Source organism: Gopherus flavomarginatus, chromosome 3 (assembly GCF_025201925.1).
Source record: "Gopherus flavomarginatus isolate rGopFla2 chromosome 3, rGopFla2.mat.asm, whole genome shotgun sequence".
NCBI classification, from domain to species: Eukaryota; Metazoa; Chordata; order Testudines; family Testudinidae; genus Gopherus; species Gopherus flavomarginatus.
Window position 1 is genome coordinate 146,126,346 of NC_066619.1, and position 20,975 is coordinate 146,147,320.

At 44.6% G+C, this 20,975-nt stretch overlaps 1 protein-coding gene across 24 annotated transcripts in view; it reads left to right on the forward strand.

Moving 5' to 3' along the window:
- The first annotated feature begins 10,242 nt into the window (after positions 1–10,242).
- Positions 10,243–20,975, forward strand: part of ADGRL3 (adhesion G protein-coupled receptor L3) — an 814,176-nt gene continuing 803,443 nt past the window's right edge. For all 24 annotated transcript variants that reach the window (XM_050948174.1, XM_050948180.1, XM_050948199.1 and 21 more), the window contains exon 1: positions 10,243–10,309. The gene's annotated coding sequence lies outside the window, so the exon portion shown is untranslated. The remainder of the gene's footprint in view (positions 10,310–20,975) is intronic.

Consider the following 20,975-nt stretch of genomic DNA (forward strand, 5'->3'; position numbering starts at 1 on the left):
ACAGTCTGAAGCACTGACCTAGAGAAGATGGGATGAACTAAAATCAGCAGAGATGGTTGAATCAGAATTTTATTGTTTGTCCTCAGTTAATTTGGGAGAGAGAGAGGGAATGTGTCTGATATGAACTAGCTTTGTGGGTAGTCCTGGGTAAAATTAGTCTTTAAAAGGGAATTTAAATAGGAAGAGGGTGGAGAGCTGGGATGAGAGCTGCACCCTCCACTCTGGCCCCTGTACACTGGATAAAGCAGTGCAAAGGAGCTCTATAGATGTAAAGTTCCAGTTGTGGGAGAATTGCCTCAGTGCAGGCACTGAGGGAGATAGCTCCAGGGACCCCCACTGACAACTTGGCATGTGGGGCATCCTAGAGCTGAGCACAGGTGCAGGAGGGGGATGTCAGGAGCAAAACTGCAGCATGCCGTGCTCTTGTGACTTCAGGTTGTGCTGCAGCTGCTGTAATGTAGACACAGGGCCGGCTCCAGGCACCAGCGGAGCAAGCAGGTGCCTGGGACAGCCAATACAAAGGTGTGGCATGTCCGGGTCTTTGGCAGAAATTCAGTGGTGGGTTCCTTGATCCCCCTTGGAGTGAAGGACCTGCTGCCAAAGAATGAAGCGGTGGCGGTAGAGCTGCAGCTGAAGTACCACCGATTGTGGCTTTCTTTTTTCCCCCACCACTTGGAGCGGCCAAAGCACTGGAGCCGGCCTTGTGTAGACAGGCCCCCAGGACTGTCTAAATTATGGCTGGGGCAGACCTGGACCAGGAGAAGAGTGCAAAGGTGACTTAAAGGCACAGGACAGAATCTCAGGCTAGTCTACTAGGACGGAGTGATGGCTCAGTGCATAGAGGTAGCAGGGAAGACGGCATGTGGGCCTTGATTCAGCAAAGCACTTAATTTTTAAGCATGTGTTTAAGTCCCATTTAAGGTAATAGGACCTAAGCATGCACTTAAAGCTAAGATTGTGCTTAGTGCTCTATTGAATAAGGATGGATTTATTCATAGATTTAAAGACTCTGAGGACAAAAGAGACCATTGTGATCAAGACTAACTATATAACACAGGCCGGAGAGCATCTCCAAAATAATTCCTAGAGCAGATCTTAACAAAAAACATCTAATCTTGTTTTAAAAATTGCCAGACATTGAGGATCCATCATAAACCTTGGTAAGCTGTTCCAGGGGTTACACCCACCGTTAAAAATTTAGGTTTTATTTCCAGTCTGGATTTGTCTACTTTAATCTTCCAGCCATTGGATAGTTTTACCTCTGTCTCTGCTAGATTGAAGAGGCCATTATTAAATATTTGCTTCCCATGTAAGTACTTACAGACAGTATACAAGCCACCCTTTAACCTTACCTTTGTTAAGCTAACTAGACTGAGCTCCTTGAAAACAATGAGGAGTCCGGCGGCACCAGACTCCTCATTGTTTTTGTGGATACAGACTAACATGGCTACCCCTCTGATACTGAGCTCCTTGAGTCTATCACTAGTAGACATGTTTTTAATCATTCTCGTGGCTCTTTTCTGACCCCTCTCCAACTTACCAACATCCTTCTTGAATTGTGGGCGCCAGAACTGGACACAGTATTCCAGCAGCAGTCACACTGTTGCCAAAGTCATAGGTAAAATAATCTCTCTACTCCTACTTGAGATTCCCGTCTTTATGCAACCAAGGATTGCATTCACCCTTTTGGCCACAGCCTTGCAGCATATTCAACTGATTATCCACCCAACCCTCTTACTTAAAGGTAAGCATGTGCTTTGCTGAATAAGGGCCAAAAACAAGAGTAGGAGAAAGAAACAAAGACAATGCCAAAGCTGACTTTAGATCAGTCTCTCAAACTGAAAAAGAGTCTTTTAATGTGCTTTGGATCAGGCCCTGGTGTAATGAAGCTGATATGGAGATATGTGATATGAAATGAGAGCCATGTTGTAGGTCTGGGTCTAGTTGTGTGGGATCTGGAAGGAAATGTATGCTATGTATTTCTAAAATCATTTGATAGTATTGACATGTTATAGGTGTTAAATTTTAAAAGAAAAATATAGGCAAGGAGTTCTGAACAATGATGAAGTAATGAAAACTTTGTGAAAGATGCTATTCATAAAGAGTAGGGGAGGCAATACTTAGCAAATGTGAACCTATACCAATCAGCTGATCCAGGTGACGTGTATCACAATGTTAGGGAAATTGGTAGCTGAACCTTACAGCAACAAATATTTCTGAAACATTACAACAATATCAGGAGGTACTAGAGAATAGCAGAAAGCTAATGTGGTACCAATCTTCAGAAAAGAAAAACACATTAATCTTGGCAGTTACAGTTTGCAAAATCTAATTTTAATCCATAGTAAATTAATGGAACAATTATTAAAGATCTACAGGTACTTACCTAAAGGAAATGGAATCATAAGCGAAAAACAGACTGTGTTTTTACAGGCACTCAGATGCCATGGTGAGGTATGACACAGTTAGACAGACAGAGAGCCAAAGGTGCCAGACAAGCTTGATTGCTTTGTTTGACAGAATTACAAAATTAGTGGATGAAGGAAACTTGACACGCTTACTAGATCTGGAGTTTAGTAAAGCATGTGATAGCCTCTTATGGAATGAAACCTAACTCTTAAAAATTAACTCAGATCGGCTTGGATATAATAACTGTCACATGGATCAGGAACTGGTTGCTCTCCATGTGGCAGCATTCATATCTAAGGATATCTACTTGTGGGATATTGCAGTGATGTGTATCTTATTTAAGATCTTCATTAATGATCTTGAAGGAATGTGTAAAAGGAATGTTAATTACATTTGCAGAGGATACTAAAATGGGTGGGTGTTGCAAACACTCACATGGAAAGAAATAACACAAAAAACCCTAGAGAAATTAGAAATATGAGCAGAAAACAGCAAAATCATATTCAAATAAATCATTTGGGGAACATAATCTGAAGCACTGATTTGCTGTGGGAAACAGAATTCTGGCAAGCAATAATACTGAAAAAGCACTTGGACTGACATGCCTATATAGTTTGTTCAGTAAAGTACTGAATTTTTAATCTGAAGGCCCAGGATTCAAGCACCCGTGTAGACAAAAACATCCGGATGCTAGGACAATAAATGTAGTAAAAGAATCTGAATAGTCATGAAATTATAAAACTGTTTTGATGCCAGGCCATTTTTAAAACTTGTCAGTGGGACTTGGGAGCATCACATCATTTAGCACTCAAGAACAATACCTCTTCATATGTATTTGTGGATAATCTAAGCACTATACCCAGATGCACAGACACTCTTTTCTTAACCTGTGGATTACATAGTGTTTAACATTTGCTTTAATCACATGTTGAGGTGTTACTGAATATTGCATAGCCGAGTTTTATTTGAAAAGGAAACTCTCAGGATAGATCTTGTATAACTCTTAAAATCTAGTTTTTTTTCCCTACTGAAATTCGTCTTATTCCTTGGCTCAAATACTTCTGTTTTGTTCTTCCAGATGCTAGAATATAGGCCCTGATAATATTACCAAGAAAGCAAAGCGTTAACTTCTCCTTTTTTGTGCATTCGCTCCTCTTTCCTGCTCATAGCACACTATTAAATACTTGAGGACCCTGATTTATCAAAGTAGTCTAACTGGGGTTAACCATAAGTACAGGAAAACAACTGTACTCAGGATAATACTTAAGCATGTGCTTAACTTTAAGCAGAAGCTTAAGTGCTGCCCTTAGTAGCAATGGAGTTAAGCATATGCTTAAGTGCTTTCCTGAATCAGGGACCAAGTTAGGCAAGCAGGATTTGTCCCATAAACAATATTGGGAGAACAAGGACTGTGTAGATGTGTCTGGTGACTGGGATATAATTTGGTATACTGTTCATTGTTGTATTCATGGCATATTGAAAGAGAAGTTAGACAGAAATATAAAATGCTCTCACTAGAAGGTTGCAATGTAACGCTACTTAATTTCTTAGGATTCAGAGCAAGAACACACAAGAACCAAAAAACAGAGAGAAAACAGGCTGCTCCCTAAAACACAAGCACAACTCACCCCACCTTACTCTAAGCTGCTGGCTGCAGACTGACTCCTGTCACTCCCATGCTTCCCTACAGAGCCCCCTGGCCTGTAAGCAGGACCAGGAAGCCCCCTCTTAAAGTGATAGCTTGCAACCCTAACACAGTCCTCACTACACCACTCTCATATATGAACACATAGAGTGGTGCTATGTACCTTATATTCATGATTTGGTTCTCTAGAGGGGAGTCTGCTGATTAAGGGATGCTTACCCTGCAGTTCATGAAGTCACTGGGGATCTTGGGTGAGGAAAGAATGCAAAGATGTAGCCGTGGGTGCTTTGTGACAAGTTTGCCTCTATATATTTCTTCTGCTTTTTCTTACAGAAAATATTTCAATTTTACATCATTTCCACAAAACAAAAAAATCTCAAGAAAAATATTAATAATTTCAGCAAGCATTTTCCAGCCCAAAGGCCCTTTACAAACATCTAAAATATAATAAAGTATAAACTAACAATAACAAAATTATACTATTTGTTATTACTTACAGCTGCATAGTTATAATTACCAGAAGGGTGAAGGCACACAGCCTCCTACCTTAAGCTTTCAACCTGGAGAGGAGACAGCTGTGTTTTTGTCCTTCTCCTCATGGGCGTATAATTTTTGGTGGTGTCCAGAATGGATCCAAGCAGATCCATCCTGTCCATAGGACAGACCAGGGCAACTGCCCCAGGCCCTGCGCTTTGGGGGGCCCCGCGCTTCAGGGGGACGTGGGATCCAGGACCGCCTGGGGGTTTAGCCGGGGGCCTGGCGGCAGCAACAGCAAACAACCTGGCCCCAGCCCACTCCACTCCGCCCCACCGGCTCCCGGTGTCACTCAGGGGAGGGGGTGGAAACTGGAAAGAGGCAGGGTGGGCTGTTGGCAAAGGGGTGGAATGGGGGCAGGGAGGAGTCGAGCAGAGGCGGGAAGAGGCAGAGTGAAGCGGGGTGGGCTGGGGCTGGGTCTCTCACTGCTGCCGGCACCAGGCCCCTCGCTAACCCCCCATGCCACCCTGGACCCCACATCCCCCTGAAGTGCGGGGCCCAGGGTAGTTGTCTCAGTCCGTCATAAGGATGGGATGGTTCTGAGAATATCAGCCCATACATTGGCGGAGGCAGGCCCATGTTTCTGAATATTGGTGGCGCACAGGCACCAAGGGCCCACATAACTCACCACCTATGCTTCTCCCAACTCGAATCTAGCTAACCCACACAGCCTTCTCACCTGCACTGCCAGTCTTGCTTCCTCCCCTGCAATGACTGCAGGGGGAACTCCTGGAAGGCAGATATTGGAGGGGACAGAAGGCAGACCTAGGAGGATGAGGTGGGGTGGGGTGGAGGTGGGGAAGCAGGAAGTGTGGAAGTGGAAGAGGGACATAGATTGAGAGCATGAAAGTTGAGTAGGGGGGTGAGGAGTAAGAAACTAGGGGGAAGGCATGGAAAATGGGGTTAGGCGGGGACTGAAAGGGATGTAGGTGATCACTGGGGGAGAAGTTAGGTACAAGGTTGGAAGCTGATGGGAAGCATGGGCAAGGATGACACAGGGGGATGGTAGAGGAGTGGGGATCTCGGACGAAGATGGGGATTTGGTGGAAAGCTGTGGGGAGGCAGCTGAAGCGGAAAGAGGAGAGCAGTCAGGAAGAAGAAGCAATGGAAAGAGACAGAAAGCTGGAGGGGGTAGAAGGTGTTACTCGAGGCTTTTTAATATGTGTATATGTGTAGATAGGTGAGTTATGCAGGTAGTTAACAGAAGGTGCACCATTTACTGGCATACAAAGATATTGTTTATGAATTTGTCATAGCAATGAAGTTAGTGTTGCACACTGCAAATAGCTCCCAGACGGCAAAGCTCTTAAAATGACGTGAGCTGCTGGAATGGTTTGAAAGCGACTTGTTGCTGGGTGTCCTGACACCATACAGCATCTTTACAGTGTTGCTAACTCCTCAAATTCAAAACCTGGTATCAGACCCCCAAAAGTCATAAGATTGGCCTCCAAGGCAAGAGATTTGTTTAAAAAAGCCCAAACAATTATACTGTTCTTTTGGTCTGTCTTGATTTTTGAACTCCCCTTGTCCACCATGTCTGTGCATGTATGACTTAGTGTTGCCAGTGCTCCCAAATCATAGCGTGGTGCTGGCCCCCACTATTGGCTGTCTGATGGTGTGGCATTCCCAGTGTCTCCCCCAAAATCTAATTAATTGTGTCCCCCCCATCACTACATCTACCCACCCCCTAGAACATCAAGTAAATATGCAGCTCCCCAACCCTCAGTGCTGCCACCATATCAGTACTGCCCTCCACCTCTGTCCTCCAGCAGCTGCAGAAGTTCTTCACCTTCCTCTCCCTACCAGTCCTGGCATTGCAGGAACATGAGAGCGGCCATACTGGGTCAGACCAAAGGTCCATCTAGCCCAGTGTCCTGTCTTCTGACAGTGGCCAATGCCAGCTGCTCCAGAGGGAGCGGACCTAACAGGTAATAATCAAATGATCCATCTCCTGTTGTCCACTGCCAGCTTCTGGCAGTCAGAGGTTTAGGGATAGCCAGAGTATGGGGTTGCATCCCTGACCATCTTTGGATAATAGTCATCGATGGACCTTTCCTCTGTGAACTTATCTAGTTCTTTTCTGAACCCCATTATAGTTTTGCCCTTTACAACATCCCCTGGCAACATGATCCACAGGTTGATTGTGTGTTGTGTGAAGTACTTCCTTTTGTTTGCCTATTAATTTCATTGAGTGGCCACTGGTTGGTTATGTGGAGGAGTAAATAACACTTCCTTGTTCACTTTCTGCACACCATACATGATTCTATAGATCTCTGTCTATCTTGGTCATCTCTTTTCCAAGTCCTAGTCTTTTTATTCTTTCCTCATATGAAAGCTATTCAATACCCCTAATCATTTTGTGCCCTTCTCCATAGAGGGTGACCAGATGTTCTGTTTTGGCCAGGATAGTCTCTTTTTGAAGCTCTGTCCTGGCTGTCTCGACTTTTGTCAAAAAGTGGGGTGTGGAGGAACATGTAGGGGGAGCGAGTGGCGATGCCAGCCCCACGCAGAGGGGGAGGCAGGGCTTGGGTGGGGGACAAGCAGGGCTCTACTGAGCAGTGACGCCAGCTCCAGCCTCCCATGGGAGGGGGGAGGAGGGGAGGGTTAGCCCAACAGAGTGTCCAGAACGACATGCAGTATTCAAGGTGCGGACGAACATGGATTTATATAGCAGCATTATGATGTTTTCTGACTTCTCATCTATCCTTTTTCCAATGGTTCATAACATTCTGTTCGCTTTTTTGACTGCCGCTGCATATTGAGTGGATGTCAGAGAACTATTGACAATGTCTCCAAGATCTCCTTCTTCAGTGGTAACAGCTAATTCAGACCCCATCATTTTGTATGTATCGCTGGGATTATGTTTTCCAATGTGCATTACTTTGCATTTATCAACATTGAATTTCATCTGCCATTTTGTTGCCCAGTCACCCAGTTTTGTGAGATCCTTTTGTAGCTCTTCACAGTAATTTTGTATGGAGAGGAGAGGGGAGAGGAGAGGAGCAGAGAACTGACTGACTCATTGTATCACCTGCTAGGCTCTTTCTGCTCGCTACCCCTGCTTTCTCTCAGTAGCCAGAGTTTTCTGAGTTGGGGATGAGGGGAGAGCTTTGCCTGCCTCCTGCAGCCACCTTGATTGGCTGCTCTTCCCTTAGGAGGCAGGGCAATGGGGAAAGCAGCCAATTAGAAGGGTGTTTCCTCTTGAGCCGTGGCTGAACATCCCACCTGAGTGGGAGCTTCTCAGACTGGTTCCCTCAGGGGCTAAGCTCTAGTTTCTTGCTGGATTTGGCAGTATCAGTGTAATCACCCTCCTGTCAGAAGAGCTGGAAGAGGAAGTCCAAGGAGAGGCAGGGTAGGGAGGGAAGAGAGAAATATGCACTCTGGGGTTTGGGAGAGGATGGAATTTGACACCCTTTTTGTGCAGAGGGAGAGGAAGCTGAGAGGTTGAATGAAGGGGTAGGAGAGGCAAATAGAGCTATGGTCAGGGTACCAGGAGAGAAGTGGGGAGAACTAGGAGGTTTTGGATGGTAGGAGCAATGGAGAGAGGAGTGAGACAGGAAAGGTATGGAAAGCTTTAGAGACAAGGTGGAGAGCATGGGCATCAGCTTCAGATTGCAGCTGAGGAAACCTGGAGGTGCATGGTGTTGTAGGAGCAGCAGTGATCTATATGCTATGTATAACCTGTATGTTCAAAAGGTCTGTTGCGCCTCCCTCTGCCTTTGGCTCCTCTCCCTCTTTGAATATCTGTGAAGTGGCTTTCCCTTTTCCCCTTCCTCCTGGAATTAGGATGACCAGACAGCAAATGTGAAAAATCGGGATGGGGGTGGGGGGTAATAGGAGCCTATATAAGAAAAAAAATAAAAAATCAGGCCTGTCCCTATAAAATCGGGACATCTGGTCACCCTACCTGGAATGCTTGTGGAATGAATGGGCTGGTTCAATAGCTGGAAGATCAGAAGAGCTCCCAGGTAGACAAGGTATCTGGGACTCTAATTAGGCAGGGCTCACACACCCAGTGCATGGACATTTAATTGACACTGCCCAAGGTGGAGCGTGACCAACCAGACACAGTCAAGTCATCTCTAGTCGCAGGCCATGAGGAGCAGGTCCGTAAAAGGGGAAGGGGCCATATGCTCAGCAGTGCACTCACAAGACTGTACCTCCTGTGAAGGCCCTTTGCCCAGACTGTCTGGCCAGCGGTTCGCCGCGTTGCATTTCATCATGCCTCAGGAAAACTTACCTTCATCGCACCATCCATAGCTGCGCTGTGGGACACTTACCTTGAAGGATCCTGACATCTCCATTGCTGTGCCTGAGCTAGGAGCATGAGTATGCGAGTTTGAGTCTGACCCCTCATCTTTTGAGCTTATCTATCAATATAATAACCGTGCTGCTTTCTGCCAAACTGTGGTGGGTCATTAGTGCACCCTAAGCTTACTAACTGGCCCAATTTTGGGTAACACATGCTGCTCCGGGAGCACGGCCAAAGGGCAGTGCTGAAGTGCAGGAGTGCTTGGATGGAAAGGGAGGAAGAGTGGGGTGACCATGGTGGCATAGTGCTGTTGTGCTGGATAGGGAGGGGGGCTTTCCCTTCCCCTCACTTTAATAATAATAATGAATATGTGTTTATTCTTTGGATTAGAGATCCCCCTGAGACTGGGGTTCAGTTGTACTCCCGGTTGTACATACACCTGGTAATAGATAGCCCCTTCCTCAAAGGCCTTACAACTTCATGTGCTGAGGGGGCCACAGGCAAGGGACTTCCCTTTCTGTGCCTCAGTTTCCCCTGCCCCCCCTTTGTGTGCTTCGGGGGCTACGCTAGTAAGCTCTGCGGGGGCAGGGCCTGGCTCCGGGTGTCGGCATATACAGCGCCTAGCACCGCGGGGCTGCAGTGGGCGCTAGGGTGCTACACCCCAATACTAAGCCCGTGGGGGGGGGGGGTTAGCCGCCAGCGGAGCCCCCCGCCCGCCCCCCTCAGTGCGCGTGCCGCGCGGTAGGTGGAGCCCGCGTCCGCGCAGCCAGCACTGGGCTCCCGAGCCGGGTTTTGCGTGCGGCCGCCTGGCTCTGGGCTCCGCGCCGCCTCCCGCATCCCCAGCCCGGCTCGCTCCTCGCGCTGCTCCGGGGCTGCAGGTTGCCGGGCTCCCGGCGATGAGGAGGAGGCTCCCGCCCGGCCGCAGCTGCCCGGCTCGCTGAGCGAGCCCCGCTTGGCGCACGCCGCCCCGGCAGGGCAGGGCAGGGGAGGGGGCGGCAGCGGCAGCGCAGCCCCCCGGCGCGGCGGGGCGGGGGGTCCGGCAGCCCCCAGCAGCGCGAGGGGAAGGTGGCTCTGAAGCGCAGCTGGTGCCGCCGGCGGAGGAGGTGGAGGAGGAAGAGCAGGGGGAGGGGGGCTGGTTTTTTCTCCCGGTCGCTCCTCAGCGGCGTCTGTTGGCGGCGAGCAGCGGCCGCCCGGGGAATGACTCTGCCGCAGCCGAGCCGCCGCTCTGCTCCGGGGGGTGCGCGGGGCCGCCGGCCGCTGCCCTAACCGCGCTGCGAAGTTGGGCCGGGGGAGCGGCAGGAGCAGGCGGCGAAGCAGCGACTCCGGGTTCTCGCCGCCCCGGGGGCTGTGACACGGCGGCCAGCCCGCGCCCCGCGCCCATGGCCGGCTCCCGCAGGCAGCTCGCCGCCGCGGCAGGTTGCTGAGGAGCCGATGGGGACTGCGCGCTCCGGACGCGGCGAGGACTGAAGGTAACTGCTGCTGCGGGCCCCGAGCGGATACTTTCCTCCGGGAGCCGCGAGCGTGTATTGTCCTGCAAATCGCGCTGCGCGCATCCCGGGGCCGTACCGCGGGCAGTGCCTGGTGCCCGGCCGGCGGGGAGCGGTGCAGGTGATGGCGCTGGGCTGCAGGGAGGGCGGCTCGGGTTCGGGAGGGGGATAAAGGAGCCCCGATGGGGTTTGTTTTATTCCCCCCCCCCTTCCGAGGCAAGGCACCGCGTCTGCCTGCTGGGTTTGTGGGTGCTCCCCTGCGAAACGCCGGCTGTGCAAACCCTCCCGTGGCCGGCTGCAGGCGGGGATGCAGGGAAGGGTGGCCCCGAGAAACCACCTTTTCCCCGGGCGGCGTGCGAGGAGCGGGCGCGAGCCGGGCTATTGGGCATGCTGCTGAGCTGGGGGGACAGAGGTTTTCATCCTGCCTCTCCGGGCACCTCACCCGACAGCGGGGAGAGACCCGGCTGGGGTAGACCACAAAGGATTTTAAGAGCCATCAAAGCGTGTCCCTTGGAGAGCTGGCTTTTGAAGCAGCCCCCTTGCCTGCTAGAGGAGTAGGGCTGGCGTGCAGCAAAGCGAGGGGGGCCGGCACAGAAGGGTGGAGGATGAAAATTACATCCCTTTCTGGAGCGCTCGCTTTATTTGCCCATTTAATTATTTATTTGCCTTTCCCTTGCAATCATCCTGTGCCTGTTTAACTTGGAAATCTGGTTGCACGGCTGCTGATTGGTACAGGCGGTGAGCCGGGTACAGGAACCTGTCCCCATAGTCCAGTCTAACAAAGCTCGGCGCATTTAGTGAGAATGTGAGGTGCAGCGCCCCAAAATCTGCATGTGTCCCTGGGATTTCGTCTTTGAGGGCTGGAGCTCATTAACAGACTTAAGTACAGTGTCGCCAATGGCAACAATATAGTCCAGGATCAGTTGTTTTGTTCATCCCCCACGCTCCCCATAGATGCATAGATGTTTGTTTATTTTTTTTTTTTCCGAGAGAGATTGGGAGCTAGCTAGAAAGGGAACCTCTCGAATGGGCTTCGCATGTGATTTTTCTCTGCGGTAGTTGAAACAATTTGTAAACAGCCGAAAAAATGAATCGCTATGTATCGCTGCAACTATCGTAGCTACAGCAAAAACAACCGATGTCTGTTGTATTTACTTTCCCATTCACATTAGTCGTTAGGAAGTATTAGAATTCTTGCACTCCGGGTTTGGATTCCATGCAGCCAGCTGCTTAGGAAATGTGGAGATGGCTAGAGCCAGGGCAAGGGGGAAATGCCTTCTGTGTCTTGCTATAAGGCAGATAGGCAGCCTGCTAGTTATAATTGCTTTCTGTATTGTTGCACCGATTATTCCAAAGCATTAAGATCAAGATTTTCAAAACCAAGCCAAGAAAAAAAAATCATTCTTCAGTGAAGTCTTTTGAAGGCTTCTCCATTATCATTTTGAAATGCTCTCTAGTAAGAGAGCGTAGGCAATACTAGCTGTTTGATATTGAGAAATAATGTGGGCTTTGTGGAGCCAATATATCATCATTTCCAGGGTTTGGGGTACAGAAATGCTTCCACTGTGTATTCATTTTGGAAAAAATTCTTCTGTAGTTTTATGGGCTATATAAGGTGTACAAGTTAAAGGAACTGCTGTCCAAAAAAAGAGAAAAATCTACGCTGTCCTTATTTAACAGCAAGAAGAGAGAAAAATCCATGTATCAGTGCCAATGTTTGGTTACAAACTTAAGGTTAATGCTCTATTATGACTTGTTTTTCTTAAGGTAGAACAACTCACCTCAAATTTTAGTAGCCGCAATATTAATAGTGGTGGTACAATCCCTTTGTTGTCATTCAAACTGCTGCTGTTTTGGTGTATGTTGTAAGCCTGGTTTCCTTATTTAGCATAGAGCATTAAAGGTAACTGTATTGTCTCCTGTTACTACACCAAACCAAAACAACAACAGAATGAACACAGATGCAAATCCTTTGTATATCCATTTCCAAATGTTCTGAGGTTCTTAAAAGGAAAACATTGAATTTGGACTCACCCTTCACTCAGATTAATTAATATGTAGTTTATCTTTTGGAATGCATGGGGGAAAGGAAACATTTAATATTATTATAAAACGTGTTTAATTGCAATGCAGGTTAGCCAAAGAAAAACAGTGAACTGTAATTTTTGAATATATAAGCAATTTAATACTGTCTAGCAAGCGTACGGTTACCAAGTCTGCCTTCAGCTATTTTGCTCCACAAAACAGGAGTTGGTTGTTGAGGGAACATGGAATGATTTGTTTCTCAATCTAGAAAATTCATCCTAAGTGTCTCCAAGGCTGTACATTTGAAGATTTGGTATCATCAATGTCCTTTGTTTCCTAGCAGCATGTGTTCCATAGTATTCATACATTCCACAGGTTGTGATGTCATCAGAGTTGTGTCCATCTCTATTGTAGAGTTTAGCCGAAGGTGATGTAGTAGGAGTGCGTGAGTTTTATTTCCCAGCTGCTCTTGTTAATTAAAGAATACAGCACACACCCTGTTGCTTCCCTGAGATACAGTTGGTTGTATTGTCTGCAGACGATGAAAGAAGTGATTGCTTTGTTAGGTACATGTAACATGAGCAGAGTTTAGGTGAAGATGTAAGACCTCCCACTGAATCTACTGACTGGACAGTGGTACATTTTGCATGTGTTACAACATAGTAAATTACAAAGCTCCTCAAGGTATTTCACAGCCTTGTGAGAGAAACCAGGGTATTCTTTCCATAAAGCATAAATTGGAAGATCTTTAAAAATACTTGTGCTAGGTGAAGCCTGTTATATTTAATGAGGTTTTGGGGTGTGTGTGCTTTTTTCAGTCTCCTTTTTGGTGAGTTTATAAATGTGTGGCATGAACCTCTTTAGCCAACACTGTTGTTTTATTAGATGTAATCTCTGGTGATCTGAGAACATTAAAATAGATTTGTTTCCATTATTTTCTATTTCATTTAGGATTTCTGGGAGTGGGTAACCTGCAAAACAATTAAGAATTAAGGATGGGCAAACTATATTAGTATTTGACTTTTGTATAGCATGTCTGACTTATACACTTGGTCAGTGTGTTCAGCCAAGATTTTCCCTGCCCTGAGGATTTTTCGTGTTGCAAGCACGAACAAGTACAGTGACAATAAAAACAAGTATGAGATATAGAGAAGAGTGTGGTCATTGGAAGAGGAATGGGGACATTAGAACTGGGGACATTTCAGGAACTTTTGATCTAAGTGCATGTGGGGAGAGGGGAGGGCCGATGTGTATTTACTAGAGGATTATTTTACACTGTCCATACCTGAAATAAGGTTCAAAGACAGGTGAAGGAGGTGGGGCTGAGAGAGCAGGAAGGGGTTATAGAAAGATACAGGATGCATAGACTAGCATGGAGTTTTGACCAGAAAGGTTACCTGGACTGCAGTCTGTTCATTTAAGTTTCACATGAGTGCTGGCTCTGTATTTCTCCCGGAAAAAATTAAGTTGCATAGTAGATGTGAGAGGGTCTATGCTAGGTTCTAGGATGATTCTGGCTAGAAAAATCATTCTGTTGGTATGCCTCTATCTAGGGAAAATCCAGAAATAATACTAAAAATTTTGGTCTCAGATGCTCAGGTCATGCTGAGTGCTGAGTCTCATAATCTTAGTAATTGGGGAGAATTCTGGGGCTGTTGGATAGCATAGAGATGCACAGAGACCTGCCACTCTTTTGCTGTTGTCATTGGTTGGGCTGCTTGTTGTAATGGGATTAAGAGGCACTTACTACATGTGTAAGAACTCAAATGACCTCACTCCAGTTCCTTGAACTTCTAGCTGTTCTCTGCTGCTGTCTTTTTCCTCCTACAGCTACCCAGTTGCTATAGCAAGAATACTGAAAATGCACCGTAGCTATATCTATATATAAAAAATTAAATATTTATAGTGTGAGGAACCGTGTTCTGGCTTTGTTTGTAGCCATTTACTCTCCTATGTGATATTTATAGAACACCGGGACATTCTATGTCATTCTTAAGTATGGCCATGCCAACCTCTGGTAGAAAGTTTTCACAGCTGTTGTTTGACAAGCTTTTCAAGTTACAGCTCCTAACTCCTTATGTAGACACCTATGCAAGTTTTCTAATTTTCACAGGCACTGAGCATCCAGCAGTAAACCATTGATTTTTGAAGACTCTCAGAGCTTCTGTGTACTCAGTACATCTGAAAATCAGGCCATCTTTAGGTGCCTAAACAGAGCTGCAGAAGCCTGACCATAGGCACCCACTTTTAAAGTCTTGGCTATTTATCTATAGAGAAACTGACTTAAACTCAAATCTTTGTGATTCCTTACATCTTAAAATTGTATTCTGTTGTCCATACTGTAGCTCTGAGTTAGCTGTAGTTGGAGTAATACACAGGATACCTAGTTTAAAACACTTGTCATTTGTCATATTCCTGTATGCTGGCCACGGTACTTTAAAGTTGGCTTGTGCGGGGACCAACCCGATCTTAAGTTTGGTTGTCCCCAATGAATACTGGCTTCTAGCTACAAATTCCTCATTAATGTCAGCAAGAAGCAATTTCGTTCCAGACTACACTTTGTGTAGAGTGCGTATGTAGATTTGTTCGTGCTCCCCCTAAAGTCGCCAGTGGCAAAATTTCCATTGAATTTAATGGGACAAGGTTGGAGCCTGTAATTAAGTATCTGTGTCAGTATAGGGCCAACTAGCAGAGGTGAGGCAGAAAAGAAATGTGATAAATTGATGGGCCCATTGTGCAAATTATGAGTTCCTCCATTTAGTGGTGTATATGAGGAAGCTGAAGCATGAAGCCAGCTTCCATTTTCAGCTGCAGGACGGATGTGTTGGTCATTCAGTGCAGCAAAGGTTTGTTGATGGTAGGGTAGAAGCTTGCCTGGCAAGCAATAAAAAGTTCAATTTCTCTTTTCTGGACTACTTTTGTGATTGTACAACAGCACTGTCCAATGAGATTTATCCTAACTGATTGAAACCACCATTCATTTCCTCTAGGAGAGACTGGGATAACTTGGTGTACATAGACTAAAACAAAACACATTTTTAAATATCTTTGTTGAGGATCGGGGTATGGTACAAATTAATACAATACAATATTGCAATTCTGCCACCAGTTAATCAGAATTTCATTGCCACATTTTTTTCATTTATACTTCAAACAATTTGCATACACTTCTAAGGGAATACTACGAGTTCAGCAAGAGTTGGATTGGCCCTTAGGGGTTGGAAGGCGGGTACATGTGTATAATATATATGTATGCGCGTGAGTATATATTTGAACATATAAGCCAACAGATCATTTTGTTGAAAACTTGAGCTGTTGGAAAATATTGTGACTTCTACCACATCATCTGTAGTTAAACACTTCAGTACAGAAGTGCACAACATCTGACAGCATAGTCTGTAGAATATACTGTGTGCAATTGAAACAAATTCAGCTAGGAAACCTGACACAGATCAAGTCTTCGGTTTCTGGTTTTTTGGAACCACTTAGAATGAACCGTCAAGATGGAGAAAAGAATATGTATTGATCAAAATTGAAAAGGACTGACACTCAAAGAAGACCTAGCTACAGTATTGTTTCAAATGTATTTCTGTGTATTTTCAGCATCACTGTTCTAGCAGTTGATATAATATCCTTGTAAGAGCAATATTTCAGTCTTAATGAACCAGTGTAAATAATTGAGAACTTGAAGTCTGCTCTGTGTATTTTTAAAATTATAGTGAGAACATAGATATGAAAATCAAGATAGGTTGCATTTCATGGGTCATGAAAGAAATCTTGCTCAGAGGAGAGTAAAGCTGTATTTAGAAGCTGTCGCAGTCTGATATGAAATTACGCATATAATTTAAATACCTAATTGTCATTAAGTGTACATAGCATCTGTTAAGATATAGCATAACCATGTCAATTTTATGAAATGATACCTTTTATTTGGTAAATACTACAGTTAACATTTCAGCGATTATGCAGGAGGGATTCTAGTAATTATAAACTGAATACTTCAAATCTAACTCCCATTGCAGTCAATAGCAAAACTTTAACTTCGATGGATATAAGTTTGGGCCTTTGGTTTAATTTTTCTCACTACATTTGCTTTAAGGAGATTAAGTCAGATCCTCAACTGGCATACATTGGCATATGCTGATTACACCATCTGAGAATCTGACCCACTGTATCTGAACACAGCTGTGGGAATTGAATGTTTCTGAAACTTAAGTCAAACATCAAGACTAAAGGGCCTGATACTGCAAAAGAATCTCCATGATTGTGATTCTATGACCATGCGGAGTCACGCTGAAGTCACTGGAACAGTGTGTGGGCATAAGGATCTTTGGAGGATTACTGACTTAAAGTGTGTACATATAAGTGGCTCTGTTATAATTAGGTCCCTCATAAGGAATTGAAATGTTTGATTCCAGTGCCCCAAAAGCTGATTTCTCCTGTTCTGAAGACTGACCTAAAGGAGGTGAAACTCTGAGCAATTTGTAAATCTCACATAAACTACTTATGATTTTAATAATCATATATACATACACACATTATATAATATCTTTTTAAAATATGTCAGTCTTCTCTCTCATGACCCTTTCACCCATCTGCCCCACTTACCAGCCAAATAGCTAGTTATAGATGTAAATCTACTGTCTGAACTTTTGAAGGAGACCTTCTGCTCAAAATTAGAGGGGTAGGAACGTTTGGCAAATCCAGTGATTTCTGTTAGACGTAAGGTAACATTGTGTGGAGAGAAAATATTGTTTTGCTTTTTATTTTTTCCTTTGGTCCTACCCTTATGTGTTAAAGGTGTAGGTATGAAGAAAAGAAAATATTGGGTCAAAATGCTCAAACATGCCTGCTTGAAGTTAACCAACAACATCCAAATTTAGGCACCTAAATAAAAGTGGCCCAATTTTCTGAAGCACTGAGGAGCCACAGATTTCGTTGAAGTCTGTGTTGGCCCTTGTTTATGTATTCCCTCAGCCTCTTCCCACTCTGAAGTAACTGGACCCAGTCCATCTTCCGTTGTGGTCACTGGGAATTTTTCAGCTAGCTTCAACTGGAATGGGATTGGAACTGTAATCTCATCATGAATGTACATTTCACAACTAGCAATGGTGACATCCGAGGATTGACTTCAACTGAGGGATACATTGCATTATCTTACGGAAAACTTTGGGGGGAAAAAACTATTTAAAAAATGGACGGTGACGCATAATTTTGCCAGTACCAGGACTTTTGTGTTTTGTGTTCAAGTTTATCACCAGCTTTTTAAGCTTTGTATTAGTGGAGTTAACTGGAAATGAGCAAAAACAACAACAAAAAAAACATGATTTGAGGGATTTCTTCAGTGGATGGCACTCATACCCCCCCCCAAATTTGCTTACAGCACTGTTGTAAAACAAGATGAGACCTTGCATCTCAGATTCCAAAGATGATTTAAATCAGAAAGCTCATTTTGTGCAGAAATGAATAACATTTTTTTAAAAGCTGGGGATAAAACATTTAAATTAAACAGCTGTATACGTATATGTGTGGGTCTGCTTTCCCATTGGAATGAGGGAAAGGCTGTACATTAATGGATACTAACACATGATGCTCTGGAGCAGTTGACCTTTTTTAATGTACCAGATTTGTTGTGCTGGAGTATGCCACAAGAAAAGGGAAACATGAAGTAGAAACTTTACCCCTGTTCTATTTGATCAGCTTGTATTGCTGTTTACAAGTCCTGCAGAGGCAGTGTGTGTTGCTATTCAGTACAGCTCCAGAAACTGAGCATTAGCTTAAGCCTGTGAGAATAGGGGAGGGACCAAAGCCCAGTTTTTGATGTTCTGCATGGGTGGGTATCCTGAATACTAAAATGCATTCCATTGACAGCTGACCCCATAAGGAGATTTTTCAATGGCTCCCAGTTTTTTTTCACCTTCCTTCCCTCAAAGCTATTCCAAAGGCTGGTGGGGGCAGGGGGGGGGGAGAGAGTCCTCATAGTCATCTTTGTGAATAGATTTCACCGCTGGGTAGAACTGAAGAGGGTTTCAAAGATTGTGTTTAACTCCTTTGCTTTCACAGAATTTTTGCCAGTATTTGTGTCACAATCTGACACTTAGTTCAAAATGATGCAAATTCCTGTCAATTACTTCAGGGAGGATGGCTTTTTTTTTATTTTTAAATGAGCCTTAAATACTACAATTTTTATACCAAAAATGTCTGCCATATAACTTAAAACCCTTGTTTGCTGTTTTATATATGTATGTATTTGTTTATTTTATTTAGTTGCATCTGTATTTTTCAATAATAATAGGGTATTGGGGACTATGCCAAATGGATAGCTGTGTTAGGCTTGGCTTTGATGTATTTACTCACATCGAGTAGTACCTTACTCCTCATGTAGCCCCATTGATAGGACAGTTTGTGATGTAAGGTGGTATTGAGAGTGAGTGAGGATGTCGCCATGTGGGACTTGAATCATTAGAAAGAATACAGTATGTACTCCATTTTCTTCCAGAGGAAGTGAATAGTCTGAGCGTGATACATCATTGATGTTTCATAGTGTAAAGTTGCTGCAGTGGGAGGTCATTTCTATTATCTTTAATGGATACCATTTTTCTTTTTTTTAAGGGAGGGGTAAGAAATATTAAAAATTAAATATTGTTTTTTAAACCTTGGTTCCAAAGTGATATATGCATTCTTATGCCAAATTCAGTCTGATAGGTGTTTTAAATAGCTCTCAGTTTGTTTTATAGAGACGTAAATTGTTACTATAGACAAGTAATCAACAGTTAGTACTGTAGCGTACTTAGTGGATCATTAGAAATGGATTGACCAATCAGGACCTGCCTGTAAATAGTATGGATATATAATAAACACCGTGTGAAAGATGGTCTTTCCACGTAGAACAGTTAATTTTGGAACCTGGGACTTCACGCATAAAAATAGAGTGGTGTTCTAGCACTCCTAATTTGTCAAGAAATGCTGATGTATATTCCCTATCCATCAAGGGCTCGATCCTGCTGTTCTTTCTTTAGGGTCAGACTCTGTTTCCCTGAAACTGAGTAGAACACCTTAGTCTCAACAATCCCATTGATTTCAGCGGGAGTATACTTGTGGAGTAAGATAACACTTGGTGTGAGACAGGATCTGGCCCTCAGTTTTTACTTGGGCCTTATTAGGCACAGTTCTAATGACTTCATCAGCAGTTTACCTGAGTCAGACCAGAGGGTCTGATTGTCCCTTCCCGTGGGAAAACCTGGGTCTCCAGCAAGTGTCCTGTTGCAATATGGTTCCCTTGGAGAATGTGTGACGGGGCTCCTGCACCAGACACTTTGTGGCCCTGAGTGCACTGTTACAGCAGCTCCCCATTGCAGGAGAAGAGAATACAGTTTGGGTCTGTATTATCCTTCCATCCTGATCTTTGGAGGGGGTCAGTTTGTTTCCCCCCATAAACCTGGCCCTGCCCACTCAGCCCCTTCCACCAAGTGGATCCCAGTACCCACAGAACATCTTTCTGAGAAATTTGTGCGGGAGGGAGAGCTCTGGGTATGGAGAATCGCACAGATGTAGGGGCTGCAATTTGGCCAGGAGTAAGGGTCTCCAGGTTGCCTCAGAAGTCATGTAGTTTTGAGACAAAGCAGATCTGTCTCTGTAGCATTGCTCGAAACATGAAAAATTAGATCATAGACTTAGCCTGTATATCATGCAGACTTCTATCAGTGACTACTTTATCTCCATCACATCACATAATGGGAATTTGGGCTGGCTGGTACAGATCATAAAGTCCAGAATTCTTGGGCTGATTCCTGCTGTTCTTAGGGGATAGTCTTGCTGCAGTCAAAATAAATGGCAAAGCTCACATTGTGTGTTTTGGCCACGATTCCTTCCTTAACCCAAACTCCAGCTTACCGCAACAGGAGCTGTAGCCAAATAATGAGTGGACGATCAAGAAAGGAGAGCTCTTTTTTGTAACTTACCTATATGTTATAACAACTACGCAGCCATTGATGTTGGTGGTTCCTTATTAACTACTGAGGTTGTTAATTCTGTCATCAATCTACACACACTATATTGATTTGGCAGTGGTGGTGTTAATACAAATGAATTATATCACAATGCCTAAGAGCCTTGATCATGGATTAGGACTCCATTGTGTTATGCCTTTATGTCAGTCATACTTGGATAGAATGTGTGCAGCTGTTTCATTTAAAATGGAGGAGGACTGCCACAATTTGGGCAAAACTATGGTTAAGTGGCTGGGGTAGACAGGTCCGGAGAGTAGCCAGCACTTACCAGAAACCCTAATTAGTAGAAATCCCATGTACGCTTGACCTTGGCTATTGAGTCAACCCTCAAAGAAGAAAGAATGCTAAAAATTAGTATGCCATCAACACTGTACTTTTATTTTTTGACGTTATTAAGCAAACTTGGTGTGTATTTCTTTTTTGAAGCGTTTGATTAAATGTGTGATCGTATCTTGCTGAAATAGCCCGCTGGGCTGCAGACACTGGTGTTCAGAAATGAAATTTGTTTAGAGCCTCTGAACAGACATTTATTCAATGAGACCTTTCTTGAATAATAGATGACAGTGAGATAGCTGTGCAATGACGTTTTTTTTCCTGCATAGATAGGGTGATGA